General features: G+C 37.5%; 1 pseudogene; it reads left to right on the top strand.

Annotated features, from left to right (window-relative positions):
- The first annotated feature begins 4,822 nt into the window (after nucleotides 1–4,822).
- LOC101589344 lies at nucleotides 4,823–19,304 on the top strand (annotated as a pseudogene).
- Nucleotides 19,305–19,608: the final 304 nt, after the last annotated feature.

Here is a 19,608-nt window from a genome sequence, read left to right on the forward strand (position 1 = left end):
TGACTTCATTCCTTGGCCTTCAGTAGATACTTTGAAAATCATCTGAGTAAATGTTTATCAATTATAAGTCAAAAAATTATCTCATTTTCATATATTTTATAGATTTCTAAATTATACCAACTATAGGAATTTTCATAATCCCAGAAAGTTCAGTGTGTAGGATTTGCTTTTTTAGTCTTGACCTCCACAATTTCAGGATATTATAAAGGTTTATACAGTATCTTCCATCAAATGGTGATGCTGAGTCTCCCTTTTTCAGTGTAAAGGATTTGATTAGATTCCTGACCATGGAGTGAAACATACTAAGACCTCTACTGAATACCAGAATCCAAGAGTAATACTGAACCTAGAATTCAATGCCTTTTCCATCCTGTCTAAACATTTATCATGCATGGTGACTTATTTTCTTCCGTTTTAGGTGTGATAGCAAAATTAACATGGATTTGTTTTTGCCTCTTTGATATTTCATAGACAGTAGATTTAGTCTCACAGTGACTTTAGAATATGACCATTTTTCCTTCCTTATTAAGTCAAGAACTTTGAACTTTTCACTTTAAGGGAGTACTTTATAGCATCTCTCTAGCATATTTAAACTGCCGGCATCCCTATTCTTTTGCCTTAGGCTACTAATAAGTAAAACAAGAGTTACTAGAATGCAATCACAATAATGACAGTCAATCAGATAACCAACATGGCAACTAAGTGACTAGTGGGCAGGTAGCATATACAGTGTGGATACACTGGACAAAGACACGACTCCAGAGTGTGTGTAGCTTCAGGAAAGTAGTGGTATTTCTTACTCCTCTAATAAAAGTATATTAATGTGTTGCTTTGGATTGCGTGCTGCAAGATAATGGCTTTGGCCAAGGTACACAAAATATAATTATGAACAGGATTTCAAAAACTTGCAAAGAATGGAGAACAAAGCACTAAAAATAACAGAAATGAGGAAGCTTCTCATTAGCACAAGTTAATCAACTGTTAATTAATTAGAGGAAGAACATGATCCAAGACTTTCTTTCCATGCAGTTTCTATATCTTGCCCTTGCTGTATTCAGACATTGGAGCTCTGGGAGGGAGTTTTGATAGCCTCAGTTCAAAGCTGATGTCTATGCCAATGGACAGAGGTTACCTCCTAATGAAAATCATTATAAAAAGAAGTAGGAATAGAAGCAAGCAGGTAAAATGCCTACCCTCAAGTATAACAGCAGCACTAACTTTCTTGAGTTGGTTGGTTTAAATGAAATGTCTTTTCTAAAAGTAGAAATTTTCTGGTATGGCAATAAGCAATCAAGAATGCAGCTCTAAAAACTGCCAGCATAGAGAATGTTATAAATTAAATGTCATTAAGTGAATTAGCCTGGAAATCCATGACAGTGGACAGAGTTAATTAGTATAGACACAACTCAAGACAAAAATATTGGGAGAATGAGAACATGTGGAAGAACAGCTAATTCTTGTCTGTTACCAACTCATGAACCACCATTAAAAAAATACAACATAGTCTCCCCATAGGCCATAGACAGCGTTAATGTGAAGGGGAAAGTAAAATTTATGGATGGCGATGCTGGAATGGGACAGAAAAGGAAGTCCGTATGTCAATAAATGGCAGAGAATGAGTAGTTCTTCTTTGAAATGCTATGCCAATAATAAAAATAGGATAATAAAGATAGAAGATATCATTTTTAGATAGCACAGTATGTAGTCATATTTGCAAGTAAGAATCATCTTGGATATTAAAATTAGGCAGCAAAAATATGACAATGAAAAGTGTAAGAAGGAGTCACAAATTATCATCCTGCAAGGTGTTTGCTAATTACAAAGAGAAAATGGTAAGTAAGCAGATGCCACCTTAACCAAATGATCAAAGTTGATATATCCAGTAATAAGGCATATGAAAACAATGTATTTCCAATATGATGAGTAGGGAGGAAAAAATTCACACTCATTCTTTTAAAGACTGCTAAATTTCAATTCTATTCAATTTTATGAAGTTACTGGGTGGTCATCTTGAAAACTGTTGAGTTCATGAAAGACAAATGAAATCAGTCACAGATATCAAGTTGGAGTCTAAGAGGACATGTCAGCTAAGTGTAACTTAAGTTAGTCCCAGACCCATAAAAAAAGAAACACGAGTGGGATGTCTTAGTTGTTTTCTCATTGCTAGAACAAAATACTCAAACCCCACAAATTAAAGCAGGAAAGTTCACTTTATTTCAGTTTGTACAGGTTTCAGTCCATATTTGGCTGCTTCCAAGGCTAGATGCATGTCAGACGGGCATGGCAGAAAGTCTTGGTTGTTTTAGCAGTTAGGAAGCAGTGCAGTCTTCCTTCTCCTTTCCCTTTTTATTCCTTACAGACTGGAAGCCTATTGGTTGGTGCCACCAGTCTTCCCTACTCAAGAAGTCCATATTCTACATCGAGAACTATGTTAAACCAATCAGTAAACTAATCCAGTATCACATATCCATGATTTAGTCATTCCAAAAAGCCCCACCTATGAGTTGATATGGATTTTGGGGTATATCTAGATATTAGCCCAAACATAGGGCAAATGGCAAAATTTAAGTAAGTCTGGAAATATGCATATGCTATAACATCAATTTTAACATCCTACTTTGTATATCTGCACCTTGATTAACATGAAGATAGACATATGTGAGAACTGTAAGTATTATTTTACAATTCCTTAAAGGTTAATTTGGTGAAAAATTAAATGCATAGAATAGAGAGAGAAAGGGAAGAAAGGAAAGAATAACGAAAGCAGGGAGAGAAAAAAAGAAAAACATCTAGCCATGTTCTTTTCTTATGCCATGTTTGCTTCTTTGCATTCCATCTTTCCAGCAGCCCTACCACATGCCACAGTGTTCCCGAGACTTCACTTCTACTAGAGCCACTGCTGCTCTTCCCATCACTAAGGGTAGTGTTTTACGTCTTAGGCAGAAATGCACAGCCTTTCTTCAGACTAGCCCCTTCTCCAGTTCTTTTCCTAAGGTTGTTGCCATATTGCACTGCACGATTTCCTACTGCAAACAGAAAAGCCCATGGCTTGGCTTCTACATGCTCTTTGTTGCTGGTGCTGCCATGGCCACTGCCAATGCTGTTACTCTCCAGATCTGCGTGCTTTAACTGACCCTGCAAAGCTGTGCCCACAGCTAACCCTGCTAAGGCATTCCTTCCCTATAGGCCTCATTTTTTAATTGAAATGGCAATTAACCAAAGAACTGTTATTTTTAAATTAACACAATAGTAGCATTTATTAATTTTTCATTCATACCACAAAAAGAAACTCAGTTAATTTTTTAAATTGGAAAGTCACTTTTATCTTCCTTTCATCTCATGATTATGAGTGATACATGCTACAGTGGTATAGTAAAATGACATCACTTTCATATTTCTCCTCCAGCTTGAGAATTAGTACTCAGTTTTAATCACCTGACATATACAGAATCAAACTCTATAAGCAAATGATATGCAAAATGATATGCAAAAATAGATTTATGCATATGAAACCATGTTTATTTCAAGTTTAATTATACCTAGTGTGCATTTGTCCCTCAAGAAATAAATTTAGCCTTCAAATGATATACACAATGGGAGAAGATTTTGATAAGCTCATGTCCAGGGACTGACAAAATAATTTGCTTTGGAGTCTAATAGCTTTTCACTAGAGAAGTGTAGAGATATAATCAGTAACCAAGAAGTAATCTCTGTCTCAAGCAAGCAATTCAACACTTTGGTTGTGCATTTCTCATCCTTCCCAATCAATGCCACACAGCAATAATCAAGATAGGCTTGGTCATTTTAATATTTTAAAGCCAAGAAGAGAGATTTCTTCATGCCCAAATGTAAAGAAAGTTTCTAAATATATGTGACACATCAATGAATGGGATTGTATTCAATAGTATTTTTAATTTATTTTAGGATTTTGATTGAATAGCACCCCAAAACGGGAAAGGCAGTGAAAACTGCAGACTTGTAGAAATTTGATGAAAACCTGAGACTTACAACACTATTTCCTGAGATAACAATGTGTTTTAATTAATGCAAATAATATTTGAATGTTAGGACTTTTCAACTCATAAGTACAAGCCACTCTGATTCTTTGAAATGATCTAGTTTTGTTATAAGGATGTTGGGCTAAGTAAAAGATGTTAGAAAGTCTGTGTAGGCAAATTTCCAAAAATCTAGAATGATTTTCATAATCTTCCCACAATCAGAGCTAGGTACAGTGGAGAAAAGCACAACCTTTCGGTTTACAGCCTGACCATCAAGGCCTCTGGCCTGCGTTACCTGCTAGCAGCAGCAGGCTTCCTCAGAGCCACTCAGCCTTGTTACTCATCCACTCCGCGCTATGTCCTGTGTTCTGGCTGCTTCTGCAGAAATGTTCTGTACTCTGTGTCTGTCATAAGCTTCTTGCTTGTTCACAACATCTGCTACCCCATAATTTCTACTGAATTTTCTCCTCTTCCTCCTCCTCCTCCTCTTGCTCCTCTTTTCTCCACCTCCTCTTTCTCCTTCTGCTCTTCTTCTTCCTCTCCTCCATTCTCCTTTTCTGCCCCCTCCTTCCTCTTCCTCCTTCTTATCTTCTCTCTATATAAACCTGCATTTCTTTATCATGTATGGGTTTGTGTCCCTTTCTCTGTATTTCTTTGTATTTTGCATTTAAAACCCCTAGAAGACAGAAGCTTGTCCGATTTTCCAGCTACTTTTGAGGCTGAGTCCTCATGATGAAGTTCTCATGAGGGCCCCTAGCTGTGTCACAGATGGCTGGATTCTAGCTGACATTAATTCTAGGGCTAGCTCATGAATGCTAACGTTGATGGGTCAAATGGAACAAGGCATGGTAAGTCCCCAGAATGGAGCAGCAGACATGACAGGTCTCTGTGGAATCTCAAAAAAAAAAAAAAAAGAGAGAGAGAGAGAGAGAGAGAGAGAGAGAGAGAGACCAACACATCAGTTTTATTCATTCCATTTTATTAGATTGTAACTTCTCTAAATCTGCTACAAAATTGCCTTAAGTTTTCTGTCCATAAAGCTAGTTTTATCTGCAGGATCATCAGTGGGATGTGAGACTTCCACAAGGATCTGAATAACTCCCAGTCACACGCAACGAAGCAGTTAGCTGGCTCCTGGAGCCACGGAGCTGCTCCTCTTGCTCTTGTTGCACTCTGTGCTAACCAGCTGCACTAACCAGCCAACTGGTTATAACAGGGAAACACCCCCCACGCCCACACTAAGCCATCTCCCTCAAAGCACATCTGTGATGAATGAGATTCAATCAGGCTTCTGGCCTTCCAGGTTCAGGATAACACAGCTGCTATTGATAGTATCAATTTATAATTTAATTTCAGATCCTAGCTCTTAAGAGATAAAACTGTTTGTGGAGCTAAAATCTAATCCAGTGGAGAGTACTGCACAGAGATTCACAAATTCGGATGCCCACAAAATAGCCTGATTTCCTCAAATCTCCAGGAGGATACATTTTATAAACCTAAATTTCTAAAATGAGTAATAATGAAAACAGTGATACAGAATTTAATATTTGCTTCTCCATTTATCCGGAATCATGGACTCACTGATCAGTATAAAGCTATGTTTTAAGAAGAGAAAAAAGATACACTTGTGATCTTTACAAAACACAAGGAAACACGAATTCCTCATAGAGCATTCAGTGAAAATCTATCCACTATCTTTTATTAGCTTATTGTTTGCTGTTTACTTAAGAAAACCACAAAGCCTTGTTGTAAAACTTGCAAACATTCCAAATAATAAAGGGAGCCCGTTATTCACAGCTGGTTTCCTGTTTGAGGGTCTGTCTTCTGTACCTTTGCTTAAAAGCTGCAGCTGTAAGCCCTGGCACCTTGAGCTCTCCTTGACTACAGACACCCCTGCTGCTCCCTGATTGATGTAGGCGTAGACTAAGTTATCAGGCAACTCCTGACCCGTCCAAGGAGGATAATTTTATTGCATGTCTGTTTAGTCTCTGTCTTGTGCTCTTGCGAAGGCAAAGGCATCAATTCTCTCAGGTAAAAAACACAAATAAAATTTAAGAAATTCTCCCTCAGGCTAAGAGGTTAGGAATCGTGCCAAGATTTCTCAGAATGAAGTCACTCTGCATAATCTCTAATGCTCTGGCTATTTCTCACAACTGTGTGCTGCTCTTTGATTACAGGAGAATTAAAGGAACTGTGGAGTCACTCAGGGGTTTGAATGCCAGTCATTTTCTCTTCAGATTCAGTGTCTGTTTTATAGGATAATCCCAAGATTATCTTTGTTCTCTTTCTTTTGCCATTTCTCAAATGCACGTGTGTGCAAGTGTGTAGGAAACCTATGAAAGAAATGACAAGCAACCACAAACAATAGACATTGCTTCTGTCCCTCTTTCAATGGCACCACACCCTCTTCCTCTCTGAACAAAGAAGTTTTGAGAAACTGCCATTCTCCCCCAGTGTGGTGCAAAATCATTACATAAAAATTATAGGGTGGTTTAGCCAATTTCTCCACTCTGCTGTGAATTCTTCAGAACTATTATCCTAGGATGTTTCCTGCGTGTTTCTCCCTATTCCAACATCCTCCCAAGCCTAAACAGTAGTGAATCAACTCTCCCTAATGGACATAACCATGACATAATGGACATAACCTTTAACATTCAGGATTCATTCTCCCTTTCTAGGCCAAGTTTCAAATGTGCTAATCCTAAAGCACTGCATTTGGGAATAATGCAAATATACACTCCTTGAAAAATAACTTTCATCGGAACTTAACAAAAAAAGGGTATACAGATGAATGTCCATTTTGTATCTGTGTATTCAAAGTGGTTAGGATAGATATATAGTTACATTCTGTTAATGAATAGAATGATATGTTCTAATGGTGTTTGTAAATAGGATCTCAAGTCCGCATCTTGTACAACAATTAACCACTAAGAAGAATGCATGCAGTGTGTTAGTTATTGAAACTGTCCTAGCGATTTGATTTGAAACTGTCTCATTGCTATTTATCAGTAAAATTATGAAATAAAATAAAATAAGAAAGAAAATATCTTTCACCATCTCTAAAAAAGTGGGGAAGGATTTTTTAGAAATGATTCACTCTTTAAATGTAAACAGTCATTACAATGAAATGTATACCTTATTATTTTTTTTAAAACACCAAGATGGTGGGAAATAAAATGAACACAATGTTTGTTAATCTCAACTCTTGACTATATCATTTTAAATGTCAATTTATATTTGCCAGATTTCCAAATACTTTATCAAATATCACTGTCCTGATGTCCTTGAAAATGGGCATCTGGTTTTAGTTTTAAGCCTCTCTCATCAGTAGAATTAGGCACATTCCTTGCTCGTCTTGTATTCTATCCACTGAGAGAATTGGATACCAGATCTCTGACTTCTTCCCCTCCCGTCATATCTCATGAGCATCAGGACAGAGCACTGCAGGCCCTTCCTCTCCTGTTTCCATATGGAAGAAGTTTCAGAAGCGGACACCCAGACCTCTTCCCACAGCCCTGTGATTAATGAGTCTGGAAGCCCACACCTGCTTGGATACCAGCTCGACATTACGAAGAGCTATTATTTTAAGTCTTCCATTTTCTAAGGCAGAAACCTGCTGAGAAGGGCTGTGCTTTTCTAGCTCAGACTATGACTGCTTCATTCCAAGTCAAGTATGAGCACATCTCAAGCCACATTCTTCAGAAACCTCTGTAAGTCTTAAGGAGGGTCCTCTGAAGTTCAGTTGGCTGACTCCGATTCAGCACTTTCATTGGTTCTAAACTTGAAGGGGTATGGAAGGACTGCTGTTGTTAACCTCTTGGAGAAAAATATCAACTAGGGAAGTAAATGATTTCCCTCAAGAAACAGAGCTGAGGAAGGAATAAAAGAAAGAAATGTTTGCCTCCCTTCTCCTCCAGTAAATTTACTGTTTTGGTTTTTTTTTATTATCTGAATCTTAGATCCATTTTGACTTCAGTTGAGTGCAGGGTGATAGACATGGGTCTAATTTTTGTCTTCAACATGTGGAGAGCCAGTTTTTCCAGCACCATTTATTAAAGAGGCTATCTTTCTTCCAGTGAACATGTTTGGGACCTTTGTCCACAATAAGGTGGCTGAGTGTGTTTGTAGTTGTGTCTGCATCTTCTAATCTGCTCTGTTGATCCTCAGGTTAGGAGGTGGATAGGTTAAAATATTTGTCAAAGCAGTGAATAAATAAATGGACAAGTAAATGAATGTTTATTATTATTTGATAAATGAACACATTTACACAGATGCTAATTTAAATGAAGTAATTTAACATTCACCAAAAGTGTGTGTGTGTGTGTGTGTGTGTGTGTGTGTATGCACATGCATGTACTCACCTTGCATACATGGGCATGTGTGTGTGTAAATGGGTCCACTTAGTTTGAGTTAATCCCATACACAAAAGTACATTTTCAGATTAAATTCATGATGTTATACCTAGGTTTATCTGGAGTATTTTTGCACATAGTAAAGCCTACACTGCAAATGCCTATAAAGACACACACCTATTCTTTTTTTTTAATTTTTTCATGCCTAGGATCAAATTTAGACTTACTTCTGTTTGCTAACTAAATCCAAAGGTGACTTGAGGCAGCATCCATAGGTCTATCCTGACTGAGTGCTTACTGGAGGCAGAACTCTAATTACTCTGAAGTCTTGACAGAGAATTTGGCACAGCACTTAGAAAAGAAAGGAATTTATTTTGTGGGGGGTACCAGGAATTGAACTCAGGACCTTGTGCTTACCAGGGAAATATTTGTGCCACTGAGTTATATCTCTGCCCAGGAAAGGAAAGAAATCAGTGTTCAATTGTCTTTGTGTTTTAATATCATGTTTATTTATTATTTAACTTGTGAAGACTAATTAAATATTTTAATATGTTTGTTTTCAAATTAAAATGCAGTCAGAAAATGGAAATTCCCTCTTAAATTGTATGAGTGAAAATTAAAACAATCTTTGCTTAGAATAATTTTACAAGAGTCTCAAAAGTTTCACAAATAATCATTCACTTTTGCTTAAAAATATCATTTTTAGAATTTACCCACAAGGAAAATATATTTATGAATAAAAATTTATGTATAAAAATTTTAGTATTACTTATAATAGTAGAAATTTTAAAACATTTTAATGTCCAACAATAGAAAAAATTCTAATTAATCTGCACTTTGAAACACTATATTGTGCAGAATTATGAAATGATTTATTATCATAGCATAATAATGTATAATGAAGGCTATGCATAAAATGACTAAAGTATTTAACTGTTGAAATAAATTGGTGTTTTTCTAAACATACACACCAAGATGCCAATGTTTTTCCTTTCCTCTATGGAGTTCATTTTTATATGTGGGTAGCCAATTTTCCATGGATCTTTTGAATTTCAGCTTCTTTTGCAAGTAGAGACCCAGACTTCTCTTTCTTCCTATTACCTTTCCAAGAATGATGGTTTTGTGAACAGCCTTGGAAAATAGTGTCTTTCTAGATTGTAGGTAGGTTTACTCAAATTTACAAACATTATGTCCTCTCTCAATTTCAGGTAAACTAATCTGTCCCCTCCAAATCAGGATCCCTATGCTCAGTGTTTCTCTCCTGTATTATAATCTTATCTAGGTACATAAAACAGTGCACCCTCTTTGTGTCACCCTGTGGGAATTGGGCCTCAGGAATTGATTCAAAGTATTCTGGGCACTTGAATGTTCCAGTAAGCTGTAGTTGATCTCTGCCCTGGAAGTCTCATTTTTTTTTTTATCAGTCTGCAGAATTGCAGAAGGGTAAGTTTTCAATTTGCAGTTCTTTATATCCTTATGGCTTTAGTATTTGAGATAATAAACATGAATGAACTTTATAAACAGATATTTCTTGTTTGTAAAATAATCTGAAAGCCAGGTGCAATGTCCAGTTATGTAGCAATAATAGTATCAGAGAATGCTGGTTTGTTGGGGGTAAGGCAGGTAAAGACTTCTTGTCTGATGGCAAACTCTGTTCACATGTCAAGAACCTTGTAGAGCTCTGCTTTCAATTTTAAGCCTGTTGAAATCTCACACAATCCAGACTTCTCTTTATTATGTCCATGGGGTGAAGAAATATCCCGACAAATTCCTAGGTCTCTTACAAAAATGTCATCTGCACTATTTGACAGGGAACAGGTGTTTAGTGCATAGGATTGGGATTCAGGAGCCTGCTGCCTTTAAATATAACTGTCAAGTGATCAGCATCCGCTGGCAAACAGCACTAGGAACAGAACCTTGCTTTATACAACAGATGAGACTTTATAGTTGCTGGAGGTTATAAATGTTTTGCGAATATGGCTGTGCGTACATATGTTCTCTCATCAGCATCTATTGGAGCATAGAAGTACAGTGTTTATGAAAATGTCCTTTTCTGGTGGTAGTTCCATTTCTATCATTTGAAATGAAGTAAAAAGAATGGAGTGCAATCATCTACAGATTTTTTTACTGTACTTTCAATGTACCTTATTATTCAGAGATAATGCTTTAAGCCAAAGATAACAAGAAGAAAAGTTCTCTCCTACCCCTAAGCTATTGCATTCTGAGGAGCAAAAAGGCAGATCTGAGTCTATATCTGATGAATTCTAGGAAATGCAGACCCTAGAATACACAAGGAGGGCTCGTATGCATTCTTAAAAGAGTTCTAAAGATTGAGAATTTTATAGGTTGCAATGGAACTCGACCTGTAAGAATCCCCTTAAGGTAGTAGTTGACACTGAACAGTACCCACAATAGTTGCTCACCGTAGTCCAGGCTGCTAGCACACAGTTACCCCCATTGACTTCTACAGGCTCTGAGTAGGCTTCTAGACTGGGTTTTGATTTCCAGTCCTCTTTATCACTGTACTCCAGAGGCCCACAGTTCCTTGCTGTTATCCATGTAAGTGCTATTAGTTCTTTCCATCAACTGTATTCTCGCTGTCCACCTGCACAACAAAACTAGTTCTATGTAGGTAGAAATGTATCCATTTCCAATATCAGATTTCCCAGCTTTCTTTGCAGTTAGGTGTGCCCCTGGCACTAACTTCTAACCAGGGTAGGTTTTTCTCCTTTCCTTGTTGATACCTTTTCCCTCCTTCTTCCCAAATGGGGCAGATTGGACTCTTGGAGTGATCAGACCATAAATTATCTTGCAGGTGGAAGACAGCCAGGAAGAGCAACAGACAGAAAGACCTTGGGCGTCCAGTGATTTGGTGCCACCTTCAGACCTTCTTGTCTTTACTGTTGTCTATTTCTGCAAAAGAATAAACCCTGTTGGTATAAGTCCCATTGCTAGCTTTTGAAAAAGATAAGCTCCTAACCAATTAGGTGCTTTTCACAAGGTTTCCTTGGCATATTCTAAACTGAATTAGAAATTTTCAGGTTTGAAGGGGATAAAGAAATGGTGTGTAACACAAACAAAATGAAACAAAACATCCATGAACCAAATTAGAACAGAAAATTAGGTTATTTAAAACAATAAAATTAAGAGAGATTCCACCTTGTTACGTATTTGAAGCTAATGAATAGCTATTTCTTAACAATTTGTTTATTTATTTATTTATTTATTTATTCGGAACAGGGTTTCACTATGTAGCTTGGACTCACAGTGATTCTCCTTTCTTCAGCCTCCCCAGCACTGGGATTACCGGTGTGTACCACCAGGCCCGGTTCCAGGACCAGCACTGCATGTGGTACTGGTGATCAAACCCGGGTCCTTGTGCTTGTCAGGCAGGTGCTTAGACCACCAAGGTATCTCCCCAGCCCTGGATAGATAGTATTGAAACATTTTCTTTTGTGCTTTTAGCATTTTCACTAAGGGCTACCGAGGAGCACAATCTGAGGTGAAACAGGCTAGCTCCGAATCCTAGTCCCATCCATCATCAGCTGTGTGACACTGAACAAGCTTCTGTCCCTCCCTCCTTATGTTTACATACAGATGAGCTATCGCCTTTTCAGGTAAAGATTCCCTAACTTAATACAGATACATGACCTTAGGCAATGACTTCCATATGTTGTCACCTATAATCATTGCTCTATTTACACTCTAAACTTTCAAGTGTGCTATGTGTGTTATAAAATTTGTTACAGAATATCTATTTCAAATGTATTAAATAAGTTCATCTCAAATCTATTAAATTCATAGGACCTTGTAATTCAAGATGAGAAAACCGAAATCTCTGGCTTGTGTGTATTTGTGTGTGTTGTAGATGCATGGATAAAAATTAGAGACAATCAGACTCAAGGGTGTGCACAGTGCTCTTCTGACTCCACCCATCACCAAGGATCCTACAAAGGGTGACAAACTTGTTCAAGTATTATAAGAAGTAGGATTCTGTGTGAGGCTCCAAAGTTTCCTTTCTTCTTTTCACATACAGACTTCCAAAAAAAAAAAAATAAAATTAAAGGTTCAGTGGTAAATGAAATCTCACTTATCTTCTGTCACATTGCTCTGGTTTATGACTAACTGGAGGTTTAAATTTGTAGTCTAAATTCTTGAATATTAATATTATTTGTTTCAACATATTTATTTCCTTTTGGGGAAAACGTTGCTCATTTCTAGCAGTCTATAGTTGTAAATGTCACTTGTATCTTTAAATAATGATAAATGTATTTTCTGTAGTTTTGACTAATTGCTTGTTTACAGGACGTAAAATATAATCTGGTGTCTCTGAATGCTTATGTTGCTACTGACCTTGCTCATACATACTGTACACAGTGGGACATATGACTACTTTTGAGGGCTCCTATTTATCTTTGTTTATCTTTATTCACCCTTCTTTCTCTAATTTTCTTGTCACATTTCTAATGTATCCCGATAAATTTTTATTCTTATTTATTTGCAGTATTTCTCATTTAGGGTTTTTGTTTTCTTTTCTTTTCTTTTTTTTTTTTTTTTTTGGTTGTTGTTTTTGGTGGAACTGGGGATTGAATTTAGGCCCTTGAGCTTGCCAAGGAAGCGCTTATTCCACTGAGCCATCTCCCCAGTATTTCTCATTTAGATACATTAAATTTATATTGTCACAGCAATTAGAAACACCAAAATGACACCAGAATGTCAATTCCCAGTCTCTGGTGGTCTAGGGCTTATACAGGATAAGCAAACAGGAAGTACAGAGGCAGAATGGTCTGCCATTTGAGGACTGGTTCTTACAACGTGCATCAGAGTGACCACCTATGTCATGGAGTCAGAAGCAACCAGAACTAGAACAAAACTGTTACTCAGGCAACTAAGAAGCTGAAGGATATTGTCAGAGGGGGTCGTTTCCTATTGCAGCATGTCCTTAGGATTTATTAGTAAAATTCTCCAGTAGAAACAAATTACATCTTCATCATAAGTTCATGCTCTTTTTAATTAGCTGTTGTTACGCATTTGTTGTTGTTGTTGCTGTCAGCATTGCACGAAAACTCCCCTATGGCCCTCTTTCTTATGATTAAGAGTAATAACCCTATTTACATTGTCTTATTTCTTTTCATGTTGGAAATATATTTTGTATAGTGTCTCTAGGAACAACAGGCCGTTTCGTTGTTTGTTTAAATAAAATGGTTCTTTATGAAAATGTTTTCTACTTTATTTAGCTACCTCCCATTATTTGTAGTTTCTTTATTTCTAAATCTTTATTGACAGTCTTCTCTGCATCATGGAATTTTAATTCTACCTGTTGGCCACATTGTTAATATAGTTAAATATCCCTTCCCAAGATAGATACTTCAATAGATACTTCAGTCAGGGAGATAGCTCATCAGCATAAATGCATGCCTGGCAAGTGCATGCCTGGCAAGTCCTGAGTTCAATCCCCAGCCCAAAAATAAAAGGTATTATTTTCAATAGATATTTCAATAATTGGCATTATTAAATATCAACATAGGATATTTAGAATATATTTCCTTATTTATTTCCCAAGCCAAAGAATCAAGAACCATATTCACAGAGTGAAGAATTAATCTGTGGAGAAATTTCAAATGATCTCAAGTAGTGCCTGTCTTGACAAATTCTCACTCTAGACAGATGAAAATTTTGAGCAGTGAAACTTCAAAGATGATGTTTCTTTTCTTCTTTTTAGAAGCAGGAAAGAACACGCAAAAGTCATTACATGCCTAACACATGAGATTCCTTCAAAGATGAGTCTTACTTTTTTTGTTTCACTCGTCCTTCAATGAATATTTTAATCAGTTATAAATGAAGTTTTAAATGTTTAAAGTTCACTAACTTTTATTTTCCTTGTTTGTCTGGCACCCAGTTCTGCTGCCTTAGCATTGTCATAATTTATTCTAATTGTTCTTTCTTCCTAAGTTACACTTCCACAATATTCGTTATTGTAACCACGCAGTAGGTACCAAACAGTATTTCAGTGCAGTCTTGTTTAAGTGAAAGAAGAAATGAATACATCAGGAACTCATGAAAAGCCTGGCAAATTTTCAAGTGAATTGGCAGAAGAAAGAAAAAGGCTCTGATCATAGACATTTACCTATACAGTTGAAATTCTAATATAAGTGTTGAATGCTTTCTCTTAACATAAAAATGAGGTACTGACTCCATATCTTTTTAAGACATTCTGTCCATTCTGCATCATGTTCTTCCTGTTTCTCTTTTTGCACTAACATGTTAATTTTTATTACTGCCAAAGAAGTCATCGGAGAAAACATCATTAGTTCATTGAGGCAGAAGTATGTCAATATCACCCTAAAGAAAAAAAAAAGGCTGTGTTCTGTTCAGAACTGCACGAAAGGCACTATTTATGCTCTTTTAAAACCACTATCATCTGGCACATTTATTAGAACATCAGTGAAGCTGCCAGAGATTTTTTTAAGGCTCTTGGAAATTTGCTCACATTCTTCCTGCATAATCATTTCTTGATGCTCACAACAGACAAGAGGCAAGAATTGGGGAAAAGGTCCAAAGTGATAGAGAAGGGAACACAACCATACCTCAATTAGGCAATATGCTTACATAGAAGTAAATACTTCTGAGTTCTGCTTCCAGGTCTTCCAGTAACTACATTGAGGAATTAACTCAAGTGACTTGGGTCCTCTGAGATTTAAATTTTTTAACCTCTAAAATGAAGAGCTTTCACTCTAAACTTCTGTGTATATTCCATCAAAGAAAATGCATTCCAGGCAATAATTTCAAAATCAGAGATCACATTATGAAAAGTAGCATTCCAGAGGGTGAGCTGATTTCTTCTCGCTTCTCAAAGGGGACAGGTTGGCCCAGTCCTCTTGGCAAGAAAAAGTCACTTGTTAGTCTCATCTGACATTGGAAATGGTCTCTCTCTGCCTTCCTCTATCCTCTCTTCCTATTGCTAACAAGGAAAATCTTAAACATGCAGATGAACGGAGGTATTTATGAAAATTTCATTTTACAATAAATTCCAGAACTTTCAAAACTACCTACATCTTTCTTCAGGCTCAATTCTAGTCACTCTTAAAGTCTCTCTGCAGTCAAAAACTTTTCACAAAATAGCTTTCGCAGAAAATCCATCACATTCTATTTCTTCCAGTTTATAATCTCTGTGATCTCTTGTTCAGTTCATGTCTATTATTTGAATACAGACATGACTAGTTCCTCCAGAATTGGAGAACTGCTCCCTAGGCAAGCTTGAATGATAGCAACCCTTTAGAAATTTATTTTTGAAACAAATGCACGTAGCCAGCCTCCTGCGTCAGAAATTTACTGTGTCATTTGGAATTCTCTGAGTTCTGTTCCACAGAGAATATAATGCTTATTCAATGTCAAGTGATTTAAAATGCACATATTTCAAGCCATGCACAAGTTATTAAAGCTTCTTTTCCAGAGGAGTATCTTGTGAACGTTGTTTTCACTTCTTGGTACATGGTGGGGTAGAAAAAAAAGCAGATCCATTTTAGAAGCTCTTCAGTGGTTGGCGCACTCTCTACACTCAGCACGCACCCTGTTGAGCACACCGACATCCACACTGACCACTCTCATGACCCTCTGTAGCCTGTTCCAAGTACCAGAAGCTCCCACAGGGATAAGTGGACACCAGCTCCTTTGCTGAAAAAGGAAATGCTGGAACAATCCGTGAAAATCAATTTTTTGAACATGTGTCCTCTAAGAAACAAGAAGTGAATTTTTAATTTCTTTGCCACACTGGAGGTGGAATCAAGACCCTTACTTTGAACAAAAGTTAAAAGGATATTGCAGCTATATTACTTAAGATGTAAGAAAGATGATCATAAAAATGATAGCCCCTAAAGATTACTCCTTGGAAGAGAACACACAATTCTAAACCTACCTCCTCTAGATGAAAAAATTGGCATGCAACAAAAATGACATTTCAAAGTACTGGAAGAATTTTGTAATATATTCTTCAGATATATTTTGTAAATCTTTACATCAGAGAAATAAATGTGATATCTTCCTTAAGCCACACACAAAAATAAATTCTAGGTAGCCTAGAAAAATGTGTAAAAGGACACACATACCAAAAAAGAAGAAGAAGAAAATATATATGAATTTTTATCAACTTTTGGGCTGGAAGAACAATTTCAAGGCATAAAATCAGAGATAGAAACCATAAAAAAGGACTGACACAATAAATAGCATACAAATAAAATTTCTCTACTTTAAAAAAACTATAGGTCAGTCAGTCTGCATATTTGTGGGTCAGTAGGCTTTTTAAGACCTGTGTCACTGGGAGGAAGAGAAGGCCTCTGGGCTTGGACCAACAGAGCCTCCTCGCCTTGTTAGCAAGAGAAAGCTAACTGCTAGATTCGATGGAGCTAAGAGTGTAGATTTACATCCTACAGAACCATGGATGTTAGCAAGTCTTTACAATGGTAAGTGTATGCATTTGCAATCATGAAACACAGACACTGGTGAAGACATTTGAAGTATGCGAGCTTCCAGTTCAAGCTGCAAAATTTGTTGCAAGGAAGAACTTGGTTGTGACAGGAGCAGATGACATGCAGATCAGAGTGTTCAATTATAACTACATTCACTGTATAGCTGTTCATCCAACCCAGCCTTTCATTCTAACCAACGGTGATGACACGCTTATTAAGCTCTGGGACTGGGACAAAAATGGTCTTGTTCACAAGGATTTCAAGGACACACCTATTAGGTTAAGAACATTGTTATCAATCCCAAAGATAATAATCAGTTCACCAGTGCATCTTAGGACAGCACCATCAAGGTGTGGCACCTGGGCTCTTCATCAACAGACTTCACTCTGGAGGGGCAAAAGAAAGGTGTGAATTGCATTGATTACTACAGTGGTGGTGACCAACCATACCTTATTTCAGGTGTAGATGACTGACTTGTTAAAATAGGGGCTGGAGAAATAGCTCAGTAGAATAAGCACTTACCTGAGAAGTGCAAGGGCCTGAGTTCAATCCCTGGTTCCACCAAAAATAAAATAAGGGATTACCAGAATAAAACATATGTACAGACACTGGAGGGTCATGCCCAGAATGTGTCCTGTGCTAGTTTTCATCTGAATTTCCAATCATCGTCACAGGTTCAGTGAATATTTGGCATTCAACACCTACTGGCATGAAAGCACTTTGAATTATGGAATGGAGAGGGTGTGGTGTGTGGCTGTTCTAAGAAGGTCCAACAGTGTCGCTCCAGGCTATGATGAAGGAAGCATCATTTTTAAGCTTTGGGGGGAGGAACCTGCCCTGTCCATGGATGCCAATGGAAAGATAATTTGGGCCAAGCAGTCAGAAATCCAGCAGGCCAACGTAAAAGCAATGGTAGATGCTGAAATTAATGATGCAGAAAGATTGTCACTGGCAGTAAAGGGTATGGGCAGTTGTGAAATACACTGTCAGACTATTCAGCACAATCCTGATGGGTTCTTCATTGTAGTATGTGGTGATGGGGAGTATATAATCTACATAGCAGTGACCTAAGAAGCAAGAGCTTTGGGTCCACCCAGGAGTTCGTGTGGGCCCGTAATTCCTCAGAACGCTCTCTTATGCCATAATTCCTCAGAATGCTCTCTTATGCCATAAGAGAGCAACAGTGTCGTGAACATATTTAAGAACTTTAAGGGGAAAATGTCATTTAAACCAGACTTTGGAGCAGAAAGTATCTATGGAGGCTTCTTGTTGGGTGTCATATCAGTAAATGGCTTAGCCTTCTATGACTGGGACAACACCGAACTCATACACAGAATTGAAATTCAGCCCAAACATATTTTCTGGTCTGATTCTGGTGAGCTAGTCAATATTGCCACTAAAGAGTCATTTTTATCCTTAAGTATCTGTCAGAAAAAGTCTTGGCTGCACAGGAAATACATGAAGAAGTTACTGAAGATGGCATTGAAGATGTCTTTGAGGTTGTTGGTGAAAATCAGGAAATACTAAAAATAGGGCTATGGGTAGGTGACTGTCTCATTTACACAAGTTCTGTGAACAAATTAAATTATTATGTCAGGGGAGAAATAGCCACCATTGCCCACTTCGACAGGACAATGTATTTCCTGGGCTATATTCCTCAAGATAATAGACTTTATCTAGGAGATAAAGAATTAAACATTGTAAGTTACTCCCCGCTGGTTTCAGTTCTTGAATATCAAACAGCTGTCATGTGGAGGGATTTTGGCATGGCTGATAAGGTCCTTCCTCCCATTCCAAAAGAACAAAGGGCCAGAGTTGCATACTTTTTGTAAAAACAGGGCTTCAAGCATCAGGCTGTTACAGTATCCACAGATCCCAAGCATCGCTTTGAACCGGCTCTTCAGCTTGGAGTGTGAAAAATTGCAGAGCAGTTAGCCATGGAGGCACAGTCAGAACAGAAGTGGAAACAACTTGCTGAGCTTGCCATCAGTCAATGTCAGTTTGGCCTGGCCCAAGAGAGCCCACACCATGCCCAGGATTATGGGGGTCTGCTGCTTTTGACCACTGCCTCTGGAAATGCTAGTATGGTGAACAAGCTAACAAAAGGTGCAGAAAAAGATGGCAAAAATAATGCAGCCTTCATGAGCTACTTTTTACAGGACAAGCTTGATGCTTGCTTAAAGTTCTTGATTAGAACAGAAGAACTGCCAGAAGCTGCCTTCCTAGCCCGAACTTACTTACCCAGTCATGTTTCAGGGGTAGTCAAACTGTGGAGAGAGAACCTCTCAAAAGTCAATCAGAAAGCAGCAGAATCCCTTGCTGACCCTACAGAATATGAAAACCTTTTCCCTAGATTAAAAGAAGCCTTTGTTGCTGGAGAAAGGGTAAAGGAAACACATGCTGATCTGTGGCCAGCCAAGCAGTACATGCATAAGTATAAGTTTAAGTATAGTTCTCCATGTACTTCACCAAACAGATCTTTTATATAGAGAGATACTGACCACTACCTTGTCCACAACTCTTGGAACTAGGAAAAATTCTTTAAACTTTTATAAGTAAGTGCTGTGGACTAGTGGGCGCAGAATGACCTCCTTAAAAGGAATTTATGTGTACATCTAAATTAGTCTTCCTCATTAAAACAGACATGAGCTTTTATTGATTTTTTCATGCTGGTATTATACTGTATCTCATAAAATCTTTTTAAGTCAGTGATTAAAAACTATAAACAAAAGGTTAATGACATTCTGGAAAAATATACACATTATAGCACATATGAGTGTTAAAGAACGTTCA

Source organism: Octodon degus, unplaced genomic scaffold (genome assembly GCF_000260255.1).
Source record: "Octodon degus isolate 3935 unplaced genomic scaffold, OctDeg1.0 scaffold00013, whole genome shotgun sequence".
Lineage (NCBI taxonomy): Eukaryota > Metazoa > Chordata > Mammalia > Rodentia > Octodontidae > Octodon > Octodon degus.